This window comes from Canis lupus, chromosome 22, assembly GCF_011100685.1.
Source record: "Canis lupus familiaris isolate Mischka breed German Shepherd chromosome 22, alternate assembly UU_Cfam_GSD_1.0, whole genome shotgun sequence".
Classification (NCBI taxonomy): Eukaryota; Metazoa; Chordata; class Mammalia; order Carnivora; family Canidae; genus Canis; species Canis lupus.
In genome coordinates this window covers 17,060,046-17,087,508 of record NC_049243.1, presented here as the reverse complement: position 1 = coordinate 17,087,508, position 27,463 = coordinate 17,060,046, and the positions used below count along the sequence as shown (strand labels likewise).

The 27,463-nt window shown below is 35.6% G+C and overlaps 1 long non-coding RNA gene across 2 annotated transcripts; it reads right to left on the bottom strand.

Annotated features, from left to right (window-relative positions):
• Positions 1-1,583: 1,583 nt before the first annotated feature.
• Positions 1,584-26,145, bottom strand: LOC111091634. Of its 2 annotated transcripts, XR_005376332.1 has the most exons (3): positions 24,345-26,145; positions 9,665-9,743; positions 1,584-4,242 (listed from the first exon to the last, which is right to left on the bottom strand). It is a non-coding gene; the product is annotated as an uncharacterized LOC111091634 (long non-coding RNA). The 2 variants fall into 2 exon arrangements; XR_005376333.1 differs by lacking the exons at positions 1,584-4,242; positions 9,665-9,743 and adding an exon at positions 18,059-18,663.
• Positions 26,146-27,463: the final 1,318 nt, after the last annotated feature.

The window sequence follows — 27,463 nt, the reverse complement described above, 5'->3', positions numbered from 1 at the left end:
TACTTGTCCAAGGCATAACCCATTCTTGATACTAATAACAACTGTGCATTAAGAAGATGCATCCTCTAAATGATAAATGGAGAGGTAATCTTTCAAAGAAAGGTAGCTATTTAGGAATATACCATCCCTATAATAGTTGTATATTGCTTTTAAATTATAAAATGCCTTCTCATTATTATTTGATATTCTATACAGTCTTAGTGATGATAAATTAATTAAATCAACTTTTTTTAAGGGTTCACTAATGTGAGGGCTTATTCTATACATTTTCACCTCCATTAATTCATTTAATATTAATAAATATTCTGTCATGTATGTGCATTTAGTATCATTTTGCCAGATGGGAATGACAAGGCCCAGAAATTTTGCTTATATCCTTAAGAATATATGACTAAAAAAAAAAAAAAAAAGAATATATGACTAGATAGTGGTAAAATCAAGATTCAAACCAATGTTTTTTAACTTCAGAATGTATTCTGGCTTGAAACAGGCATGGCATATTGATACCATCTTCATTTTATTGATGAGGAGTTGAGGTCTAAGCAAATTAAATCTTTGCCCCAAATCAAAAATAGAATGTAGCTATTTGAAAACTTGAAATCAAGTTTAATGCAAGGGTTTTCCACTGTACCCTATTGGCTCACCAGAACAATGACAGACATACAGTCCATGGCCGTGTGATGCAGCCAGCTGCCTACACACCATGAGCAGATTAGAGAACAAGAGGAAGAAAGACTGGAAAAGCAGAAAGAAAACAAAACATTAATAATTCATTCCCTCTTCTGCTTTGATGAACAGCATTTTCCATTTTATTTATTCATACAAATTAAACACATAAATTGGAAATGAACTGAACACCCCCCCTCCATACACACACACATGTGCCTGCATTCCTACACATAACACACACTCCACACTAACTTGTTATAGGCTGAGAGCAAATGCTTCAGAAGTCCTGATGAGTCTCCCCAGCTATCACCTATGTCCCTGCCTCCCTTGAGGACTAAAGAACAGCCTTCTTCTTTAGCTGTGAGGTTAAATCTTATCTTTCCATTTCCCTGAAGATAGATATCAATTACAGTATCTAAGGATTTAGCTATTTAGAATTCTGCAGTATATTTCAGTTTGCATGGTCTTGTTATATACAGAGATAGAGTAACCCGTAATAGAATACATTTTTAGTTTCAAAGTTCACATTTTTCCCTAATTAAAGGATATTTATACTTAAAGAGACTTTAGTCTGAAATCCCTCACAGAGTTGCCAGAGACCATTCCCTCAGCCCAGATTGTCACGGATATCTTCCAAGTTCTCCAATAATGTATCTTTTAAATTTCTCTTAACTTTTCCTAGATATATTAATTAGAATACTAGTTTTGCTCCTGTAGCAAAGTACAAAATAGTTCTGGCTTAAAAAAGATACAAATGGAGAATTCTTTCCCATAACAGACTGAGGATAAACAGTGGCTTCATGGTGTCAGGAGACCATATCCCTCCCAGGTAGGTGCTCTGTCATTCTCAACACAGTTTCCATCTTGTGGGCTAAGGAGGCTCCAGTTTCTGCTAATATCTCTGCAGGCTAGAAGGAAGGAGATGCAAAATAAAACCACTCCTATGGAAGGGTACCATCAGCCAGGGTCTGCAGAACGTGCTCTCCCTGAATCCATCTCTTTACATTGAGGAGTACAATTAATTATTTGATATGTATTTTCTTTCCAGAAACCTTGCTTAAGCCTTCATATTAGCTCTATTATTTTCTAACATTTGTCATATAATCATGTCATACTGATGACAGTATGTTTCTTTCTCCCAACTTTTTTTTTCTTACCTCCATGTCCATACTAAGGCCTCCTCCACCACAACATTAAATAGAAGGAGTGATAGTAGACAATTTATCTAGTCCCTGACCTCAAAAGGAAAGATTTCAAGTTATCAGTGAAGCAGGTAATTCATAGATACCCTTCATCAGATTGAGGAAGTTTTCTTTGATTTCTTGGATAACCCAAGTTGTTAATTATATGGAGTACTTTTATATATAGCTGCATTCATTCCTCTAGTATTTTATTTAGGATATATGTATCTATGTTCATAAATGATCTGTAATTTTTTACAGTACTATTGTTTGATTTTGAAATGCAATTTTTGCAAGCCTTATAAAAGAAATTCAGAATTATTTTTTTACAAACTCCTTCCAGTAAGATATACACTTACACTTAGATATACTTTTTTTTTACTTTAATGCTTTGTAGAAGTCTTCATGAAAGCCATTATTTGCTCTTACTATATATCTAAGTCTGCAGCTCTCCAGTTATAACCCTCTTTGTTTCTGACTTGCTTCTCGTTGCCTTCTCTTTTTCACTAGATGAATCTTGCCAGAAATTCGCCGATTTTATTTGGCTTCTCAAAGAAACAACGTTTGGCATTGTTGATCCCCTCTGTTGTTTCTTTGTGTTCTATTTTATTAATCCCTAGTCTTTATTATTTTATTTCTTCAATTGTGTGTCTTCTGGGAGAGGGTGAATGTTCTTTTGCTAACATCTTTAGACAGCTGTCAAAGGCTATGCATTTGAAGCTGAAGATCTTCCTCTATGTTCTTCATGTACATTCTAAAGTATCATTTTTATCATTGAGATCAAAACATTTTTAGATTTTCATTATGATTTCTTTCATACATCATAGGTTATTTAGAAGTATATTTCTTATTCTAGGTTTTTACTTTGATATAATTTCAAAAGTATTTTAAAATTGTGTGAAGGGGATGAAGAATGGTATAAATCTTGTATCTGTTAGCCAGATTCAACAGGTGTTAACTTTTTCCCTATTTGTTATTATATTATTCTCTTTCTCTACATGCACACATCCTCATATCTTTCTTTTTTCTCTGAACCATTTGGCATTTAAGATGAAATTGCAGACATGACACACCTTTTTCCTGAAATACTTCAATATGTATTTTCCAAGAATGTGTACATTGTCTATATAATCATTGTACAATTATCATAATCAGGAACTCTAATTTGGATTCAATATTGCTATGTAATTCACATTCAGTATTTGAAATCTGCCACTTATTCCAATGCTGTCCTCTACTACTTTTCTTTCTTTAGATAATGCACCATATTTATTTGGTGTTAAATTTTTCTTTCTCCCTAAGCAATAGGTGGTTATTATTGATTATTTCAGAGAAAATGTTACTAATGTAAGTAAACTTGTGCACAGTTATATTTTATAAATCACCTAAACGAGATCAAATAATGTATCTTGTATAACTGCAGTGATTTGTATTAGAAAGAAGGAAAACATAGGTTACTATTGTAGTTTTGCTTAAGGTAATTCAAAGGGATTGCTTTTTTAGAAATGGCCATTATGTGGGAGGAAAACTAACCAGGACAATATAGACCAAGTGTAATTTCCAAATGGTCCTGTTTGATCACTGTTTTATAACTGGACAACATGATCCTCTACTGGGTAATGACATAGCTTCATGGGTCACAGCTAGTATTTTGCTATAAAATATAATGAATCAGAAAATATTAGAGAGTATAACAAGCAATAAGGGAAAATACTCTTCAAACTTTTGTTTTTGTATGTGAATGTGAATGAGATTATGGTACAAAATATACTTCTTACTTTGCCTTCACGGTTATAAAAGTCTAAGAAACTGGCTTAAAGCATCTTGGTCACAGTAGCATAGCCAATATGGTTTCCTGAATTTTTCCAAAAGAAATATGTAACTAGTATTCCTTTTGGGAGCAAGCATAAAAAACTTTTTCGTATCTTTTATGGCTTTTCTCAGTAGAGACATTTTTAAAACTCATGAAATATCAGGTAAAAATATTAGAAATGCAATTTCAATAACCTCTAAATTTGAATTTCAATAAAATACACTGGTTTCCATTCAAATATGAGTAACAACTTTATTCTAATGCCCCCTTTTAATAGATACTGTGGTTGTACTCTTAGACTCAGGAAAGGCACCTCCAAACCCTATCACTGTGTTCATAATCATTATTAGGACCTGCCTCATACAGTCCACTGCTGGGGTTTAAGAAGGATTATTTTCCAAAAGACAATCCAAGATTGACTCTTGACTCACAAAATATCCTTTTGTTGCTCTGTCAATGGGACCTTGTTCAATGCCATTTGCTGATGTTGCTGTTCAGAAGGTCTTGGATGGGTAGCACAATCAAGGTGACAGCAACCATACAGTCAACCCCCAGAGGGATCCTCACAACAGCAAACTCCTGTGGACAAATAGAACCCCTTGAAAGATGGTTTGATAAAAGTGATGTACTCTACTATAACCAAATCCTATTCTAACCCAAATCTTCCCAAGGTGCACATTCTGGAAAACTTTCAAGACACTGAATACGGGGATCCCTGGGTGGCGCAGCGGTTTGGCACCTGCCTTTGGCCCAGGGCGTGATCCTGAAGACCCGGGATCGAATCCCACATCTGGCTCCCAGTGCATGGAGCCTGCTTCTCCCTCTGCCTGTGTCTCTGCCTCTCTCTCTCTCTCTCTGTGTGACTATCATAAATAAATAAAAATTAAAAAAAAAAAAGACACTGAATACAGGAGTCAGTGTCAACAAAGAGGCACAAGTGAAACATGCGCTGGATGTCTTGGTTATTAAATACCAAAATACCCTCAACCAAACCAATATCCACAGGATAAACCACAACTGACTCCATTAACTTTGAGTGGGCAGGACATCAGAGAACAGGATCACAATGGTTTAGCCTTCCACAATGCATCATCAAACCTCTATCAGAAGCATCTGGGTGTTTGAAATATGCTGTGCCTTCAAAGCCTTAGCCTTCTGTCCCACAGCAGGACTTTACAGAACCTCATGGCTTACACTGCTCAGCTCCTGCTGCTGGTGGCCCACTTGGTTCTGCCTTGGCAATGCATGATGTCCCATGCAGGTGGCTTTCCGCTGGCAGTTCTGCTGTTAATCCAGTCAGAAAGGCCTGCATATGAAGATGGTCCACTCCCAACATGCCACCCTCACAACTACTGCCATGTGCTGAATTCTTCTCCAGCTCCATTTCCCATGTTGAGTTTCTCTCCTGCCCTTTTCCCTGACCAACCAGACCCCACAGCACAATGATAGGAAATAACTCCCTAAAAATGCCTAGAACTGTATTTCTTAATTTCCAAATACAAAAAGTACCAATTATAACGGTTTGAATTACAATTTTCAACTTTATGATGGTATGAAAGCAATACACATTTAGTAGAAAACATACTTCAGTTTGAATTTTTATCTTTTCCCAGGCTAGCAGTATGAGGTAAGATACTCTCTCCTAATGTTTGACAGTCAACCATGTGATCATGAGGGTCAACGACGGATACACTTACAACCATTCTGGTTTTCAACAAACTACATGAGATATTCAATACTTTATTATAAAATAAGCTTTATATTAGATGATTTTGCCCACCTGTAGGCTAATGTGAGTGTTTTGAGCACATTCAAGGCAGGCTAAGCTAAGCAATGATGTTTGGTAGGTTAGGTGTATTGAATACATTTTCAACTTGTGATATTTTCAACTTATGATGGGTTTATGGGGTAGGGCATAACCCCATTGTAAGTTGAGGAAGATATGTATATGCATATTTTTTTAACTGTCTTTTCCCCCCTGGCTTTATCATGCTTCAGAGCATTATCAGGGATCACTTCAAACCAATTTTGTAGCTTGACGGTTCCTTGGCCAGGTAGGCCTTTCATACAAGGGTATAAATTCATGTGAAAGCCTAACTCTGCCCCAACGTTTACAACAATTAAGTATGTTTCCTTTCCTTTTTTCCCTTAGTTATTTTGCTCAGTCCTAAAGCAGGCCTTTCTAGTGCTGCAGATAGTAGTTGTGGTTAATTCTTGTCAATTCTTACCCAAGGGAGGGTGGCCCTTTATGGTGCCAGCTTACCATGGAAAAATTTCAAGTTTAATTTAAAGAGATACCTTTGGGTCCAAGACCAATACCTACCCCAACAGGCTAGCCCCTGGACCCCACCAATGAGTGAATCCAAATTCTGAAATCAAATGTACAAAATATGCAAATATACTGTGGACAAAAAAAGAAAGATCAGTGCTCTGACATTTTGTGTATTACTCCTGGGTTTGAAAAAGGACTTGCATTGGAGGAAGTGGGAACAAATAAAATAAGCATAATTCTTGTGCCATGTTTGTTTGGGAAAGGAAGCAGCAAAATGACTATAAGATCAATGGCATAGAGTTTAGGGAAACTTGTCATTTTAAGATCAGAGAGATTTAAACTTACTCTTACTTGACTTCCTATTTCCAAATCTAATTATTTATTTTAAAGTGTCTGAGTTTGGGATTTGATTTCGGTTGGTCAGTTAGTATTTGCTGTTGTTTTTAAGTTGGCTATCTGTGAAAATATGTTTGTATGGTCATTCTAACACATCTCAGAAAATCAAATCCAAGAATAATATTTTAATGCTCGTAACTGTTCATTATTGAAGAATCATTATTTTTCAAAACTTATTTTTGTATTCTAAGGTGGAAAGATGGAAAACATGGATTTCTTAGTTGTGTGTTCTTTTTTCTACTACAACACATAGAAAAATTTCCAAGTGTTCCTTTTGTCTATCAATTTATCATCTATCATCTCTGAATCTGTGTACATCTACCTATATACTTGCATATTTACTGTATACATTAGTTAATGATGAACAATATTTACACGGAAATTTTTCTTTATTTCTTTTTTTAAGATTTTATTTATTTATTCACGAGAGACACAGAGCGAGAGAGAGAGAGAGAGAGAGAGACGCAGAGACACAGGCAGAGGGAGAAGCAGGCTCCACACAGGAAGCCCAATGCGGGACTTGATCCTGAGTCTCCAGGTTCACAACCTGGGCCAAAAATGGTGCTAAACCACTGAGCTACCCGGGCTGTTCGAAATTTTTCTTTCTTAATATGGGCACGCTAGTTTTTACTAGGCCTCTTATGCACTTTTCCCTTAGGATATTCTAATCTCCCTCCATGCATTCAAAAAGTATTCACTGAAGGCTTAATGTATATTGAAGGACAAGACAGAAATATGAAGGGAAAAAATTCTTATAAATCAAGAGGGGGAAACAGTGTCATGGAGGACACAGTCTTGCAAGTAAATATGTGCTACTCTGAGTAGTTATAAAGCAGGTATTAAAAGGAAAGAATGATGAAGTCTTTAACCAGTTTCAAAGAGGGAAAGCATGGTTCATACAGGCTTTGACAGGTGATAGGACCTCAGCAAAAGGAAGAAATCTCAAATAGGGCATTCCAGGTCTCTTTTCTGAAATATCTCATGATATATATTTGAATGAATAAAGTCACATGGATAAACATTTATATTGGAAGGAAAGAAGATAAGAAGTTAACCTTCTTGTATATGGTGGATATATAAGCATAACAAAATATTCTTTTCACTAGATTTTAGACATACTGATATTTTCAGTAAATAAATCAAAGAATGGTCTATAAGTATCAAACTGAAAGAATAAATGAAGTCACTTCTACAGACCTCTGTGAACTCTGAGCCAAGTCTGCTCTTGGATTGGTTCCCAGAGCTGCCATTGATTTCAGTAGGAGTTGCACACACAAATCTCAGCATTGAAACTAGCTGATGGACAGGATGTTATTACAAAGAGCAAATCTGTAAAATGTTTCAAATATCAGTAACAGCCAAAAGGGAAAAAAATGGCAGTTAATCAAATGTCAAGGCAACATCATGTAGAGCCAGTTTTGTCCCTAGAAAAGTACATATGGTTCCTTGTGACTGAGTCAAGTTTCATCATCTCAAGACTGAAATACATGACCTTCTAATTTTGAAAGAAAAGACATTGACCAAATGGCGAATCAGTCTAATCTTCTTTAAAAAAAATCAAGGAAGAAAGCATGCATTTATATGTCTGGGGGAAAAGTAAAATAATGGAGAAGAAAATGAAATGTAAAAAGTATATGAAAAAATAATATTTTGATTTAGATGAATATCTACAGTTGAGAAACACAGTGTGACTCCTTCAAAATGTGAATCTGGTTATATCACCTCCTCTGATGGAACTCTTTAGTGGCCTATATTTTTTCTTATAAAAGATACAAAATATCTTAACATGAAACTCAAAGCTGTGCATGGCCAGATTCCCACCTACCTCTTCAGCTTCATCTGTACCATGCTGCTCAGGTAAGTACCCTGTCCTTCTCTATAGCTTGTCTTCAGAACTCGTGCCCTCTTGCATTTAAGATCCTTTATATAAACAATTTCTCCTTCCTGGAAGGCTCTCTTCTTCCCTCTTAAGCTAATCCCTAGCCCTTCATTAGCTCAGTCATCACTTCTTTAAATAAGTGAATCAAGTCAATTTCTATACTATCAAACTCACGGAAACATGTTCCTTTATATTCTGCCTCCCTTCTTTAGTCCATAAGTTCTCTATAAAGACCATGTGTATGTTGTTTATCATTTTGTCTGTAGTGCCTAGCACATTGCCTATACCTTGGAAAGAAACTCAATACATATTTGCTGAGTGAATGAATAAGTAAATGAGATATCAAGGCAAATTTTAGTAACAATCATCATAATACTGGTTAAATTACTTTGAAGGCAAGAAACAGATAACAATCTTCGCTAAGTGAACTGCTCACAGATCATTAGTTCATCTCTTTTATTCATAGATGAGGGCTCATACACCTTCCCCAAATTATGATTCTCAATGACAGATAACTATGGAATTATAGAGAGAGCACTCTTACATCTTTAGTCTGTCTCTGCTATTTCTAATGTGAAAATATCACTCAATACAGAAAATACCAGATTGTCTATATGGATAGAGACTTGAAGTCATGCTCTAAGTGACTTTCTAGCAGATTAAGTACATGAAAAAGTTTAAATCTCTAGAATATGTTGTCTTAACTACCTCAATGTGCAAGGGGAAACAACTTTAATACTCATAATATCAGTTCTCAGATCATGAAGCACTAAAAATAAGCATTGGCAAGGACATTGAGAATGATTCATTAAAACAAACAAAACAAGAATAAATTCTGCAAGAGAGGATTTCAAAATTCTTGATGCTTATGATTAGCTGAGCGTACTGCTGTGTTGGCACAGTGGGGTTGCTTTTAGTGAATCCCAATCCTGGAAAGATTCAGGAAGATATTATAAAAATTGTTAAGAGCTTAGTATTAATAAAAGCTTTTAAACAAAGTTCTGCTTAACTGTGTTGTCTTAAAATTTTCAATGGTTAAGAAACACAAAGCTATTTATTATTAACCTCCAGAGCCTTGTGTGTCATGAGAGCCTGAAGCCCTGAAGTGTAATTAACAGAAGAGAATTAACTCTCATCATAGAAAAAAAAAAAAAAAAAAGCGCAATGGGAGAACCGGAAAAAGTCTGAAAATGACAGTAACGGACAAATAGTATTAACACCAGAAAACCCAGAGACACTTACAAGTGGGGGCAACAACCCTTTAAAACAGTGGCAAGCAAATTGAACCATCTGTTTCCAGAAACAGTTCTTATCAAAGGTCTTCCAGGCCTTTGCAGAATCATCAGTGAATCAAGTACACAATCTAATGTATCTATGGGCAACCAGAAAATATATAAATAGAACAGTACATTTTGACATAGTTATGTCTTCAAAATCACTTATTAGTGATGTACCTTTTAAAAGAAAGAAGAAATCATCCTCAAACTGTCTCAGAATCAGGCCCTGTGAGGGATGTTATTACAATATGTCAAGCTGTAAAAGAAATTCAGTATTATATAAGATAATCTATACAACAATAACATGTTAAGTTTATATTATAAGCAGATATTTTAAAACTTGTATCTTAATGGAGGCTGAGAAGCTAATAATTTACTCAACCAAGGTGGCAAAGTTTTTAATGGTAGGAAGAACAAATTTTTGAACTGGTACTATATGACTTTAAAGTCCATATTTTCAATGCAGTATTTCATAGACACTATTGAAGACAGAAGTGAAGTCCCAGATTCATCCTAATACCTGTAGAAAAATAATATCTGCAGAATTAAAAGGATGTGATTTTTCTAACAAGGTTACTTCCTTTTGAGACACTGATTTTTTAGGAGACGAAAAGTGGGTGAAATCCTTCTCTTCCCCATCTAAGGAAACGTGTGACATAGTTCCAGGAAGCATTTCTCTTAAGTGAGATTAAACCAATCATTAAAATCCCTGTGCTTTTTTTCTGCATTTCAGCAGTCCAAACATTAGAGAATTATTCCATGACAAAATGACTGTTATTCATCTATAGGTGGGTGACACAATCTGATAATAGGATAGGACTTTCATATTTAGAGGATAGACTTTGTCCACTTATTAGGCATGATGAATAAACTTGTTGCTCTATGACTGCTGGCTGCCAAGGTGTGACCATAATAGTAGTCAACCTAAAGGCTAAGCTGACATTGGGAGGCCAGAGTCCAGAGAATCCACATTCTTGCTTATCCTGTTTACCGAAGCCTACTCTAACTCTTGTTGTATAATCTTTGAGTGGGCTTAAATCATAGTTTCCAGTACTTGTATTTGAAACTTCCTAAGTGATATAAGTGATATTTGGTTAATCAAATAAAAGCTGGATTTTAGGATGAATAATTTCTCTAAGATGTGGGTGTAACATAAATCATGTGGTAAAATTTTTTCTCTAGCACCATTTTAGTTGACATTCAAGAAAAAGAAATTCAAATAAAAATTGTAATACATCTATCATCCCTAACCTAATTCAGTGTAATGTAGGCACAACAATGTAATTAATTAAAATTATTTGGAAAAATAGGCATAATGATACCTTTAGTTACAGAACAGCAAAATATTACCTTTTTTTCCCTTAATTTGCCAAAAGGTCAGATTTTGTTAGGCCTGGTTAAAAGCCTTCAGTGGAATTTCATTTCCTTATATAATATGCTTTTCTAACCAAGGTTCTTACCTAACCATTCAGTTAATTTGGCCTCACATATGAGGAACCCCTCTCATACTTCAGACCTCAATGCAAATGGTACCTTCTCCAAGAGCCTTTACCTTCCCATCTGTCTAAAACAATCTCTTCCTTCAATTACTACTTATTAACTCATTTACTTCCTTTGAAGCTTTTATCTCTAGCCTGAAAGTTATTTTTTTGCTTAATCATTTCTTTACTTGCTAATCTCCACCTACTCTCAGGATGTTATAAATCCACCATGACAGGGAACTGCTTGTCATTCTCACTATTAAATAGTGAGAACAGTGTTCTATTCCAACAAATAGAACAGTGCCTGACTCACAATGAGGCCATCAATGAATACATGGTGAATAAATAAATGAATAACTCAATAATGGATGACTTTGAAAACACCAGTGATGTCTCAGTTTTGTTTCAGAGTACTCTTGATAAGTGGAGTATACTCTTATATTCAAATAATAGGAAAGTACTATTCCTTTTTAGTGGTCAATCGGGTTTAACAAGCCAATCTTAAAACTCTCTCATGAGAGTTTTCCCTTAGCCTAACACTTTATTAATTTTCTATTTTATAAATTAAGTTAGAGATCTGTCTTTGAGTGATAAAAAATAAATCTTTAGATAGCTGTGACTAGGGAGGGAGGGATAATGCAGCCCAGACTTCTGGAGGGCAGAGCTTCTGAATGGCTTACCCACCTCCTATTCCAACTGAAAAATTGTGTCCCAACAATGTTCCCTTGATGAATAGCTTGGCAATTTCAAAACTGTGAGGTTTTTTCTCTGTTTACCTGATGTTAAATTACAGTATCCACAAGCATTTAGAAGTACAAAGACCACAAGGCCTTTTCTAACACCCATTTCACATCTACAATTACCCAATCCTAAATACATGAGAATAATATTGACTCTTCAGGATGGTCTTCTTTTTAAATAAAATGAAAAGACTTACATGCTAGTCTGTACTCAGTTTTTCCACAACTTGAATTTAGTTGGCAATATAAAATACTTTTTTTATCACAGATAAGAGAACAACCTAATTCTTAAACTGTGATATTCCTGAGCTGAAAATAGAGTTGTTCTCCTCTCCTTGGTAAGGACAACTGTTTAATTAACCAGGATACTGTCAGTACTGTATTAATCACGTCTTTTTGTTTGTTTGTTTCTTCTATATTCTGATGATTTGACATTGGGGGGGGGGGGGGCTTGCTGACCCTATAGGGATTGCCCTGCCAGAGTTAGCCAGTTCCTCTGGATAGTAAACAATTCGCCTTGAAGCATGCTTTTCAAATGCAAATCAACCAATCCAGACCTCATCCTCTCAACAACCTCCATTAACAGGCTTTTACCCTCCAGGCCACTCTCCACCTGCCCTTACCACTCTGGGGCCACCTGAGCCTTAGAACCCTCTTGACAACCCTCTTGACTCTGCTGCTTCCCCATGTGGACTTTTTTCTTGGCCACGGTGATTTTTGTCTTCTGATCTGTTGTCATCACCAAAGCTAAATAATAAGACCTCTTAAAACAAGTACATCAGGTATAATTGTATGACAAGTTATAAAACAAGGGTTCCTGAAAAGGAAGTGACAGGTTAAAATTCTTCTACTGGGTTTAAAAAAAAAAACTGGAAAGATCCTGAACACTGGAAACTGAGTGAACAAATATCAGATCTGTAAAATAAATATTATAATGGCTTTTCCTTTTAATGGTGTTTGTAGCTTTTCACAATTTTGCTTTTAATGTGATTTAATTCTGTTGTTTTTGTCTCTTAAGTTCTATCACATCTTTTGATTTTGAAGAAACATAATACTTCAAATTCCAGAGGGACTTCAGGTTACTCTACAAATATGTTGTGTACCTATCCCCCTAGTATTGTAGATTTTTTCTGAATCCTCCCCTTGGAGGTGGTTGTCAGTATCACATGACCACCTAGGGATAAGGTCAATTTCTGGGGTCCTAGAGACTAAAAATGAGTAAGTAAAGTAGAGAATAAATGTAAATTAAGTCCTTGAGAAAGGTGAATGTTGTGAGAGTCAAGGACCATCATCATCACCAGTCAGCCAGGATTTATTAAAGACTTTTTAATGTTAAGTATACTGTAAGGCATTAGGTACATAAACATAAAAATTATAAGGTCCTAATTTGAATCAGGGTTTGATCAGAGAAGCAGAACCAAATGGGTGATATAGCAAAAGGGAATTATTATAGGGATTAGACCTAACACAATAGAGAGCTAATGAGTCTATACAAGGATGCTGCCTTTTGTCTAGCATTGAACCTGAAGTCATGATAGGTCAGCCTTGCATATAATTCAGAGAATAAGGAGAAACTGGAATGTACAAGGGTAAAGTAAAACTTACCTCTGTGTTTTACCACATTGAGATGATGCAGGCAGACCACATACAAGGACCCAGAAGAGGTCCCACAGGACCAGTCAAGAGGGTCCTTGGCTACACATGGGATAGAAATTAAATGAAAGCTAGGAGGAAGTGAGAGCAGAGTTTATTGAAGATATAGAGAGAGTGCAGGTACAGAGTGTCTGAGAGACTCAGAAAGGAAAGGAGAAACTTGTCTTTGCTCAGTGCCTGGGGTTTTTTACTGAGGATTGTGGTCTGGTATATGTATCTTCTCTGGCATCCAGAAACCAGTTAGAAGAAAAACATGGGCCCAGGTATCCTTCATTATTCCTTGGAGCCAGAGGGCCTTGGTATCTAGATGCCAGTAGTCTGGAATGTGCATGTGATGGCTTTGTCCTGTCAGTCTCACCTAGTCCTTCCTTGAATGTTGTCTACTGTGGTGAAACACTTTACAGGTATCATTAACTCCTGTCTCTTACAAGAAGAACATACACTATTTGTTCTATGAGTCATATATAAAGTGGGGTACGTGTCCTAGCAAGCATAGAAACAGGAAAAGGAGCAAAAAGCAGATTTTGATGGAGTCCTTCAGTTCCCCTATGTCAGAAACTTGATAATGTGAATGACCTACAGAAGAAGCTAGCACTGTTCATCATTCACCACAGAACTAAATGCACATCTGGTCCATGGCAGAGAGAAGTTGAAAGAGGGAATATTTTGGAACCTCCAAGAACTGCTGGCCTGCATACTGTGTCATGCCATTTTCAGAGTTAACAGGACAGAGACTACACGTGTGATCTGCCAGTGTTGGGCACCTTATACCAAACTCAGTGCATACAAAAGACTTCTCATTCACTTCTTTCCAAATCTTGCACAAATTTCTATCATGGCTGCCTCTAACCTAAACTGCAAAGGGAAGCTAAGTTCCAATGTGGCTATGTTGGCATAATAAACACCACAAAAGTCCACCGCTTGTCATGCTGGCATCCATACATGCCTCTTTTAACCATACTTAAACTCTCAGGAAAAATAACAGTAAAGCCAGGCTTCTGCTTAAAATCATACAAATATCCATTATACAACTACAAACCATACTAATTCTTTCTTAAAAAGGATACAAAGTTTATCTACCTTGAGTGATGTTCTTTTCTACCTGAATTACATTGACTCTTTGATAGTTTAGAAGTTAAATACCAAGATATGAGGTTGACACATCTTATGTTAGATTACAGGGGAATGGGAGAAGGTAAATTAATTCATTAATTAATGGTTTTACAAATGGATTCATATCAGAATAGGAAGAAATATTTAAAACTATTATAATCCTCAGTTCTGCAACTACTCCTGTGTTCCTAATTGCTATTTGTAACTATCTTCCTTGACTACCCACCCATTCCACATGGCTTTTCCTCTCAGCAATCACTTTGTCAATCCTAATTTTTTGCCTGGTAGAGTGATACAAAATTTCTATCCTGAGAGGTTGGGTCCATTAGCAGTCCTGCCTGACCAGAGTTGTGGTTTTTCACTGCCTTTTATCATCTGTCCTAAAAGTACTGAGCAACCCTCCAGGCAATCATCTCAGTTGCACACATGTTCCTTCTAGCCCCATTATTTGGTAGTAGCTCAATTTCTCTAGGATATTAGAATTATTCCCCACAGCTGGTACAGTGCCTCCCTTCTTTCTCCATTGATTCACTAGCACGAGGAACCCAAATTGGCTAAATGGCAACTTCAACTTCAAATTTAATGGAACCCTTGATGAGACCCCTGCCTGGCAGAGTCATTCTTCCCTTGTGAACTAAGACGCCTAGATCAGAAAAGCCCAAATTCACAATTATTGGAAATAAAATTTTTGTTAGCAAATTACTGAGGCATAAAGGAGAGAAATAACTTCCATTTTGATCACTGATTCCCAGATCTGTGAATACAGGCTAGGAAGAAACAGCACCACATGTTAATCACTGACTGAGTGATACTATGCCGTAAGGAAATTACCCAACCCCTCAAGATATTTCCAAACAAGTGTGGTTATACCTGAGTCTTCAAAATGCCATTCCATCATTCTCTCAGAATAACTTTCAGAATGAAAGGAAACATGGTAACATCAGTGAAGTCTATGAGCATGATCCAATTGTCACACTTCACTTACCATAAAATTAGTTGTTTGGTCAAAAGCAGTGCTGGGTGGATACCATGATAATTAAGCCATTCTATAAATACATGAATGTGGTTCTGCCAAAAGCATTGTGAACAGAGAATAAAAATCTGTATCTAGAGTGTTTATCCGGTGATAATAATGCACTCTCCCTTCCATGAAGGGTATATTTCAATATAATCAACCTGCCACAAGGTGGTAGATTGATGCTCAAAGAGTAGTCACTGATTGGTGGCTGTTGCCAGACAGGAATGTAAGATCATATTGCTGGTCCCATGAATAATACCCCTGCCAACACAGCCACCTGCATTGTAAGGGTACAATCTGACTAATATTGACAAAAAATGATTATATTATCCATAAAACTGAAAATATCCCTTTAATCTAAGGTTATCTTTTGGTGAGTATTTCTATGGGTCACCAGTATCTTTATATTCTCCTCCCCTTTGTAAAGATCTTCTCACATGCCTCTCTCCAGAACTCAGTGCACCAATTTTCCAGTCCAGTTATATGAAAGACTCTGATCATTCAGAAAAACCATTACACCCTGCCTATAAATCAGTGTAGACCCATAACTCTGATCATCTTTCATTCCAGATAAAATGAACAGCCATATGCAATGCTTGATATTCTGGCCACTTAAAGAATTTCCCTTCATCATCATCCTTCAAGGACACCCTGGGATGGGATATTTTTGTACACATCTATTTTCAGGTGTTTTCAGCATTATCATATAGAACTACCTGCCAACCAGATTCATTTTTTTTTTCCTTAGTCAAATGTTCATAGGGAACTCCCCATGAGCACAAAGAGGCAGATTGAGAGGGAGGAAGTCAAGCGGCAGCAACAGAAGACATAGGCATCTAAGCCAAATATTCATGCAACATTTTTATGCCTTCAGGACATGGTTGGGCCTGATCTTTTATAAACCAGGTCATTTTCTAATGGAATGCTGCTGTGCATTGAGCGTCTTCGTTTTTGTAAGTCAGATACATCCCACAGTTTATTATGATTTTGGAGCCTAAATCAATGGCAGCAAGTCCATCTTCACAGATGGCTTACAAAAAATATCCATCCCAGAGCTCTTCACAAAAGCTAGAACTCTCCTCACAAACATATTTCTCCTTTTAGTGAGAAGAGTGTCCTTCCCATCATCCTGTGAATAGAGTTTGGAATTGGCTGACCAGGCTTTACATGATAAATTTGCTATATCAATCCTAATCTCCCCTAAAAATGTGGACACCTTGTATAGTATACCAACCAGATTAGAGAATTTAAACTTCATTCAGTGTGACACACCTTTGGGTCTAGGCTTTATAGTCTTATTGAAAAAACAGTCATAGGATTAATAGCAAGCAGCAAAGATAAAGGGTAAAAGTAAAAGCTAAAGGGAACAAACTGAGCTAATAATCAGATGATGTCTGCAGTTGTGGGTATGTTTTAAAGACAAACGGTTAGGATTTACTAGGCCATATTATAATTTTTGAATGGATAAACAGCCTTGTGGTTCTCTAATACCCACACAGGACTTCAAATATATCACAACAGTTTAAATTTGTTTTAGTATGCACACACTTACAACTTCTGCCCCACATCCCAATGGCCTGCTACATCAATTCAATTGAATGTATGGAGCTTTAAAAGGTCTTTGAGGAAATACTAGATTCATTTTTCAATAACTTAGTTAAGTGTACAAGATAAAAGAATGATCACAGGAAAATGATATAATATATCAATACTATTGACCAGTAGAGATAAGAAAGGGCAATCTGATTCCACCCTGAGGATGAAATGAGGAAGTCTGCCTTTATCTGGTGCTTTAAATATAGTCAGCCAATAGAAACAAGCCTAATTTTCTGTCTTGGTCTATAGATGCTTTCCACTGCTTCCAGCTCTTATCTTTTCTCTTCTTCTTATCCTGAGCTCCACGCTCTGGTTTCCCACAGCTATGTTTTGCTTTGGTGTGCTTTCTCAGCTGACTTCTTTTTTCAACTCAGTTAAGGAGAAACCCTCTGCCATAATAAGCAGTTTCAGATATAATAAACTCTGATTAATTAACTTCACAAATCTACAATTATAAAGGGTAGCAACTAGACCTACGGTAAGATAGAATGGTATAAGAAAATTATCTGGGTTTTCTACAGAAATCATTCTAACGAGATAGTCTTGAGAAATCCTTGATTCTTCAGTCTAATAAACAAGGTAAGGAGAAATTATTATAGGCAATTATTTATTAGTACGTAGCACTATAGTATGGTAATATAGTTCTTTATATGATATATACTGATCACATGCATCATCAAGGACTATTTCTGGAAAATAGTCACCTGATTTTTTAGGCTATTAATTTTTTCAGTTAAATATACAAAGAAGTTTCTTTTCATGTGCTGAATATGCTATTTTCTCTGGCTATGTTGGTGATATATACTGTACATGAGGATGCCCCTCCTTCATATAACCTATTTACACATGTCACTATTCATGTGCCATGGAGCCAGATAGTCAGAGGTGACGATATGAAGAAAGGCTGCCTCACTGAATTCTAATCTGGGGGAAAAGGGGACCAAGAACACTCAGAGTCAGATTCCAAGGCTTTGTCTCATCCAGGTTTTATTAAGAGATCTAGTAGATTAGCTATAAGAATGATTAACTTTGGGAAACAGAGAAAAACATGTTTACTTCGACTCAGGACCTCTCATGTCCCCAGTGTGCTGAGGACTTTGAGATTCAGTTCTCAGATAGGCTCTGCAGCTGGTCACCCACATATATGAACACTTGTTTTTATACAGGCTTCTGAAGAAGATGAGAAAGTGGTAGAGGAGGTGGCTGGACATCTATATTCTACTCAGCATGTCCTGGAATTGGGTTAGAGCTCCTTTTTCTGGATTTAATTGTCATATGGTTAGGGAGTCGGTACCAAATTATGACAATATTTCTTTTTCATAAGGCATTGTCAGATTCCAGAATATACTCAGAAGCTAATTGAACTCTTTTTTGTAAAAAGGCTGTGAAACTCTAGAGACAAACAGGGACCCATATGAGGGCTATTCTTCCAGCTGTGCATCCAGCACAGCTCTGACTTATGGAGGATCTGTGGCTTTGGGAACAGTGGAAGATGACACCCTTGACAAAAATATTGACTTGTTCTTGTTGCAGACCGTTGTTGACAGTGGCAAAGGCAAGCTTCCAGGAATTAGTCTGTAGGAATAGGACATTGACAAGGTTGGTCAGAGCAGAAGTGGGGGGAAATTGGGTTACTACAAAGGTATAGCAAATGGCAGACATTTTATTATAGGTTCTTGTCAAATGTTCTCTTGGAAATGTCTCTGAAATGCTGTTTTTTTTTTTTTTTTTTTTTTTTTTTTTTTTTTTTTGCTGGGTTTCGCAATGATCCCACCTATATGTATAATCTGTATGAGCAGATTATAGATGGAGCCATTAAAATGTAAACACAAAAGCAAAGCTGAGTAAGTCATGAGAATAAAAGGTACAACACAGAGAATATAGTCGATATTGTAACAGTAATATTGTAATAGTGCTGCATGGCATGGCGGTAGTTACACTTGTGGTGAGCACAGCATAACCTATGGAAATGTTAAATCACTATGCAATATACCTGAAACTAATGTAACATTTTGTGCCAATAATACTCAAAAAAACCCCACCACAACAACAAAAAAACAAATTTGACTTCAACTATCTATCTGCAAAGACTTTAAGGCCAGGAATCATAAACAAAACCAAAACCAAAAAAGAACCTTTCAAAGTAGTGATAAGTTTATTTGAGGAGGAAAAAAAAAATAAGTGAGGATTTTAATTCTCTTCGTATTTATTTTTAAATGATTTTTTCTTTTGCTGTATTCCAGAAGCATTTTAATTTTTGATTTAAAAATATATGGTGGGGGGCGCCTGGGTGACTCAGTTGGTTGAGAGTCTGACCTTGGCTCAGGTCATGATCTCAGGGTCCTGGAATTGAACCTTGGTGTCAAGCCCTAAGTCATGCTCCACGCTCAGTGGGGAGTCTGCTTGTCTTTCTCCCTTTCCTCTTACCCCTCTCCCTGCTTGTGCTCTGTCTCTCTCTCTCTCCTAAATTAATGAATAAAATCTTTAAAAATAAATAAATAAAAATATAATGGGAGAACTGGAGTTCATGGAGAATTTCTTTGTTAAAATCATATCCTTATAAGTAGCTTCAGTAAAAGTAGGATTGTGGATTATTTGAAAATGCATTTTTTAAACCTTGATGCTTTTATTTTAGGCAATTCCAGTCAGTATTATGTGTTGAATCTACTTCCCATTTGATTGATATGATTGATTTTTATGAACTACACACATGGCTAAGAGGGTATTTATGGCATTTGGCACTGAGACTAAAAAAGTAATCACAGGTTGTACATTATTTCTAAGAAATTGATGGTATCATACCCTTATTTAATTCAGATTTCTTCAGGGGCTTTCCTTAGTTTTATTATATATCATCCAATTAAAAAGCATGACAGAAAAAGATTCCTAGGCATGTTTAATTTGACTTTACACATACTAAAATCATTCTGAAAGGGAAACTTGTTTATATCAAATAAATTCAACTGTAGCACCAAGTATTAAAGGCAGTAAACTCCATTTTTTATGTACTTTCTGAGTTGGGTTGACTAGGAGGTGAAATGGACTTGGTCATACATCTGCTGGATCTGCCAGCGCCAGGTCTCTTGAAATCCAGAAGATGGCCTCGAATTGGAACAAAATCCTTCACTAAAAAGATGTCCTTCAAAATAATCTGTTGCTATCACTGTTTTCATTAAAAAGTCAAATTTGTTCATTTTTTAAAAAGAATACCTAGTTTTTTCTTTAAATGTGTTTTGCTGATCAGAACATGCACCCCTCATAAAAATTATGGGCATACATGGAAAACTAGCTCCAAGGTGTTGCTGTACTTTTGCATATGAGCAGACTGCTGGCATCTCATCTCCCTGATTATGCAAAGATGGGATTATCGCAAGAATTACTGACAGGCTGGTACATTTGGATTTCCCACTTCAAAAGTGGTGAATTGTTTCCTTTATGTTCTGTGACAAATGACCTACCTAGCTGCTTGGCCATGCAGAGAAGCTCGGAACAAGCACAAAAGCTGACAGGACCACTGATACTGGTGAACGCTGATTGCAAAATATAAATGTCCACTGAAAAGAGATTCTTCAAGTATAATCAGGTAAGTATTCTTTGAGTTATAAATGTTCCATGAGCTGATTCTTGAAATTATTACCAACTGTAGCAATAAGTTTAAAGAACACTCAAACATTGTGTATACTATTCAGAAAAACTCAAGAAATAATATGGTCAGTAATAGCACATACATGTAGTATATACATGCACGCATATATAAATACACACACATATATAAAATATACCCATAAAGGCATGTGTGTGTGTGTGTATATATATATATATATATATATATATATATATATATATATACACATAGAGAGAGAGAGAAGAGAGGATTGAAATGAAAATGTCAACTGTGAAAACCTGTGAACTCCCCCCACCCCGATCTTTGACTTAGAAATAAATAACAAGATTTAGTAATAGATTGTCAGGAGACTTCAATTATTTCCCCAAATTTTATAGTACACTGTTAGGTGTATACGTAGTGAGCTATTTACGCAAGGATTGATATTTCTATTAGACTTCTTGATACTAGAGTCATCTTTCTTTTAGGAAAACATGTCTAGATCAGGGTTTGAATTTACGGGATGTTCTATGAAATTAAAAAAAAAATTGGTAAAGCATCTTGAAAGGGCAACAAGGTCAAGAGATAGATTTTAGGATAGCAGGGTCTTGAACCCAGTTGCCTTAACAACATATGTAACAAAGCCAAACAAATATGAAGCAGTGTCCACAACTCAACGTGTTGAGAAAATGAAAACCCAAACAGTTGCCATGTGTTCAAAGAAGGGAGAACTTCCAGAGCATGAGATAGGTACTTAAAGGACTGATTTACGGTGACTGAAACTCAGCTTATAAATAAAAATTTAGCCTCAGGAAGCATCTAACTATAGAATAAGTTGTTTTTTCTGATTGAGAATTTCAGACTGTTTCTATCAATCAGAAATATCTGAAGAAAGCTTACTTAAATTGATTAGATTGCCATTCTCAGGCAGGTCAAAGGTCCTTTAGATTCTAAAGATGTGCAGATAAAATAAGTTGCTTGGTTTGACCAGAAATTCTTGGAAAGCCCTAGAGACCACACAGAGTGATAAGTTTATCAAACATGGATTACTAATCCATATAATCCTAGCACCTGTCCTTTGAGGAAACAAGACAAAAATTATTTCCTCTAATACACAAACGATAAAAATGCAAGTCCAAAATGGCAAGATGTTTAGGTCACCATTGGTTAGAAACAGGATGTGAATTAAACCTTTTAAATTCCAAGTCAAATATTCCTTCCTTTAGGCCAGAATGACTTGTAACCTAAAGTGTTTTTCTCATTCCTTTTTCCATTTCTCTCTCCTTCATTTCTATGCCTTCATGTTGTTCCAATACTCCTTTTAATGTCCAATTCTTTCTTGCTGTTTCTCTCTTTTACAAAAATGAATCTTTGACATTTTACCTTATCCTCTAGACCAATCAGAAATTTAGTTATTTAGGCATTGTAGGATAATATTACATAATATCCCTTCAGGCAAGAGTTTTTGAATTTGAAATTATTATCACTGGCCCTATACAAATGAATTGTGGTCAATTGTCTTGATTTATCTCTATATTTCTTGAGCTCTAATCGTGTAACACAATTCACTTTTGAAATACATAGGTGTGTTTTTTTTTTAATTTGCAGATATCTTTTAAAAATTAAAGGTGCTCAGTCTTCTTTAGCCCCCATTATCATACTATCATTTGTGTCTGAAAAAAAATTCTTTGAATTTCTTCCAATTAGGAAATAGTTTCTCTGGTGAAAATTCTTTGGAAGCTTCTATTCTTCAAAACTATTACGAACTTGGTGCAATGGCTGAGTATTAGCATTCACCAATTAATTCAATCATTTGACAACTGCAATGAACTTCCTATATACAGATGTCCTCTGACCAAGAGTAGCAGAGGCTGCCCAACACAACTTTTCCCATCCCAATCCACCCTTCACATGATTCTTAAAAAAAAAAAAAAGTTTATTTATTTATTAGAGGGGATGGTAAGGGCAGGGAGAGATGGAGAGAGAATCTCAAGCAGATCCATGCTGAGTATGGAGCCTAACTTGGGGCTTTATCCCAAGACCCTGAGATCATGACCTGAGCTGAAATCAAGACACTTAACCAGATGCTTAACCAACTGATCCACCCAGGTGCCCTAACTCCTCCTCAGAATCTAATTGAAAATAAACCAAATGCTTATGTCAGAAAATCTTGTTTATTCAAACCCTTTCATTTCTCATATCTGTAGTTTTCAAATTAGAAGGAACTCAAATCATAAAAGGAGCTTATTCAAAATTATAAGTTGTGCTTTCCTTGGATACTTGTAAGATTTGTTCCCCTTGCCCTCACACAGCAACTCTGGCCAATTTAACATGTTGATAAATTGTTTATTCCATATGCTACTTCTCTAAAAAGCATATTATGTTAAGAAAATAGAAGATATATGATAGTCCTCTACACTTCAGTTGATGACTGGCTCAAAAATATTCACACAATTAAGCAGAATGTTAAAATCCAAAGATTTCTGGTATCCTTGTCATATCACATTTTGTTTTATCTCACTAAATCACTTCACATTTTACCTCAGAGAAAAAACTGAAAATATCAAATTCTCACTTCTCTCTCAATCAAGTTATTTATATTTATAGCATCATGTCCTCCTTCTCAGCAATATAAACAAAGGTTTTTCTCTCTTGCTTAAGGCTGTTTCCTTTAGTACTTCTCTAGATCCATTTCACTCTTCTCCTCAAACTTGTTTTTGAAACTATATCCTTGCTCTCATGCTTTCATTTCTTCTTTCTCTCCCAAGTATTTTTCTTCAGTATACAAATGATGTAAATTCTCTATCACTTTAAAACAAGACAAAACCCGAATAAGAATACACCCACTCTTTTTACTATGTGGCAAAAACAAAACAAAACAAAACAAAACAAAACCAACACTGGTTATCTCAAAGTATTTATTTCCTTTTTTTCTTGAACTTGTGTTTTATCATTTTGTTTTCCCAATGTTATATTCTTTCTTATTACCTTATCCATTATCAGAGTTTTTATTTCCAATTATAATCTATTGGTTCCCAAATCTACATATCAGCCAAAGCATCTTTCTTGACCATACCAGTTTATCCATTCCATTTTTGGAATTTTCTGTCTGGATATCCTAAAGGTACACCAAATCAGTATGTACATAATAGAATTCATTATGTTTCCACCAAAATTTATTTCTCTTGAGCTTATTGTGGCTGACAACATACCCAATTACCTAAATCATCCCACACTAAGTCTTCACTTATGCTTATCTCCCACCTCTAAATGCTCACCAATATTTAAGTTCCCACCTCTTTTATGTATCTATAGTTCATCTTTCATTTTGATGTTTTTTGCCTGAAGCATTTGGAGAATGTACCTTCTGATTCTATTCCCCTCAAATCCTCCTAATTCAAAAAGAAATAACCAGCAAATTGAAACTAGTAATGTATAATAAAGATAATATAATGAATAAATAAAATCATGGAGTAATGTGTAATGAAGTTGGGTTCATACAGGAAAAGAGTTGGTTTCACTTTAGAAAAATCAATGGTGGTAATGCACTTCTTTAAAAGATGAAAGAAAAAATTAATATGAATTTCTCAATAGATGTTTAAAAAGAATTAGATAAAATTAGATAAAATTCAAATTATTTGATGAAACTCACCATGCGCTTATGATATAAGAAAATGTGATCATTCCCAGCTGGCACTATAACAAGTTTCAGAAGGACTCCCAATTTTTTTATCAGGTCAGCTGTTGTGGGTGGCGGGGCACATAGTAAGAACACTGAATACCATTGCTTTACTGCTTTCTCTGTGGTGAGACAAACATTGTGAGGGAATCTGTTTCAGTAAATATGAAATTCAAAAAGTTGAACCATACTGATTCTGGCAGAAGTAGGACAGGCAGAGAAAACAAGTTCTTAACCACAGTTAGTGTCTATACCAAGGAGGTTAAATCACTGTGTCCTCCATTATAGAATGGGAACAATGAAAGTAATCTTTCACCACCTAGCAGTTGGGTGATCCTCTCTGGATTTGATGCTATAATGGGGGCTGTCTTGTGTTTGTTGATTTGGGAGTCTTGGCAATAACAGTAGCCAGATCAGCATTAAAGAGGGAAAACCCAGGTTTCTGAATTCATGCATCACCTACATCCTGATGTCATAGTCACCTTGCCTAAGAGATTACTGAACAAGCACTAAGGTGACTGGCACAAGTTGCCTGATAATTGCATAGTGAGTGACTTTGTCCACCTAATCACTCACACCATCTCCAGGGAAAGCTCTTTGGTGAGCATTTTGTGGCCCATAACTATTGTCACAATTTGAGAGCATTCCAAGAATTCCGTGCATATACTTTTTTTTTTTTTTTTTACCTTAAACCACTTCCAATTCTCCAATACTTTCCTTTTATATTTGAGAAAATCTGACCAAGTTGTTGACTAATGGTCATTAACTGGTTCAGAGTTTTACCTCTGATTATCTCTCCTTCTAAGCAAAGTTTACATAGAAGGATTTCCTTCCCCACTGTCCCATTCAGTCATTCTAAGTGGGGCTGCAATGCTGCTTCTGACTGTGCCAACAAACCCTGTCTAGACACCTGAAACAAGGCATGATCTTTTTCTCCTTTCATCAATTTCATATTGATTTGTTAGGCTACAGGCAGAGCTGCTGAAAAAAATGATGTCCCAAATAGTGCCTGTGATAAAAGTGTATTTCTCTCAGATATTAGAGCAGAGCTAGTAAAGTAGTTCTGACACCGTCAACGTGTGGCTTTCATCTCCAGCTCCAAGGCATTTGCTCTAATTTTAATATTCTCTCACAAATGAAAAAGGGGAAGGTACAAAAAGGGCATTTATGAATCTTTCTAAGGACAAGAAGAAGGAGGGTATCCATTATTTCTTGTGACATTCTTCTTGACATAGTCAAAAACTTAATCACAATTGCAAAGAGTCTATGAAATTCAGCCTTTAGGTAGACAATCATGTTCCCAGCTAAAATGACATCACTATGGAAGGTGGGAGAATAAATATTATAAGACTACTCACAGTTGGCCATGGTATAATTTAAGGTGCTTTATATATATTATAACTCAAAAATTCTACTCCACGATATATATCCTTTTGTATATCTGATTCAGAAAACATCATGATCATTAACACTTACACAGCATTTAATAAACTATTAAACACTTTACATATTATCTCATTTTTTTCCTCATAACAACTCTATGAATTAAATACTTCCCCTGACTATCCAGTTGGAGAAATAAGGAATAAAGAGGTTAGCATAGTAAATAAGAGAGATGGAGGGTACAGCCTATATAAGTCATATCATGTAGAGGAATGTTCACGACGGCATTGGTTGTAACAGCAAATAAAAACCAAATCAAAACAAAAATGGAAAACAATTTAAATGACCATTACAGCAGAATAAATAAGTTGTAACATATTCATATAGTGAAACTTACTGTCATAATTAAAATCAGTGGCTATTTTCTGCTAGAAGTTGCCTCTGCGTGGGGGAATGCAATGAACTACATGCCACAAAATGGATAACTCTTAGGAAAATATTACTGAGGAAAGAAAAAACAATTATAAAGGAATATATATAATATGGCTTCTTTAATGTAAATTTAAAAATCAATCTAAATAAATATATTAGAGAAATTAAAGATTCATGGTAAAACTACAAAGTAGAGAAAGTTAATAAATACAAAGTTCTCTATAGTTTTGTTTGTTGAAGAGAAGTAAGAAAAATGGATGGTATTTGCAGGAGACTACAAGACTAACAGTTATAGTCTTTCTCGCTCTCTCTCTCTCTCTCTCTCTTTAGAGAGACAGTGGTAGGGGGAGAGAAAGAGGGAGAGAGAGAATTTCAAACAGGCTCCACACTCAGCACAGATCCTGATGTGGAACTCAATCTCACAGTCCTGAGATCATGACCTGGGCCAAAATCAAGAGTTGGACACTTGACTAACTGAGTCACCCAGATGCCCCTTATTGCTATTTCTTACTCTGTATCTCTTCACTATGCCTTCTACATGTTTCATAAGCTTTTAAATGTATCAATACAATATTTAATAAAAACAATTCTAAGAAAGTGATAATAAATCAAATTCACTAAAATTGAAAATTCATCCATAGAATTAAAAATAACCATATAAAGTCCTTTTTGCATTCATATAAAATTAGATACTTCATATTTTGTATTTTGTGATGAAATATCTTTAGGAATCAAGGAAATCATAACATTTTGACTACATTGCACGTGGAAATGAAGAATGAAAGTCAATGATGACAGACAATTTAAATAATAGGTGAGAAATAAGAGAAACAAATGGAAATAATGATGGATAATTGAATGTCAACTGCATTATTTACAAGCTTCATTAAAGTGAATTGTTTACCCAAGCAGAAATTAAAAGGAAGTGTTAAACTAAACATGTCATATCACATCTTTGATGCTAACAAGTCTAAATATTAAAAATATTCAGAAGAAAGCACTGTGTCCAAGTTATTGCAAATGAAGTAAAACTTCTTACACCAGTAAGGAAATTTTAAATACCTCATAGGAGGATCACTTATTTTCTCCATAATTTTCTGGTGGAGAACATACAATTGTGGCACTTCAGTGTTTCCAGAAGAAGAAAAAAATATTTCTTTCTTTGGCTTTAACCTATCTCCATTGGCAAGAATATTCCCTTTGTCCATATGTATTCGCTACAAAGGGCATAAATTATGTACAAGTTCCTTGGGAGGTACCATCACCAGCAGCAGGAA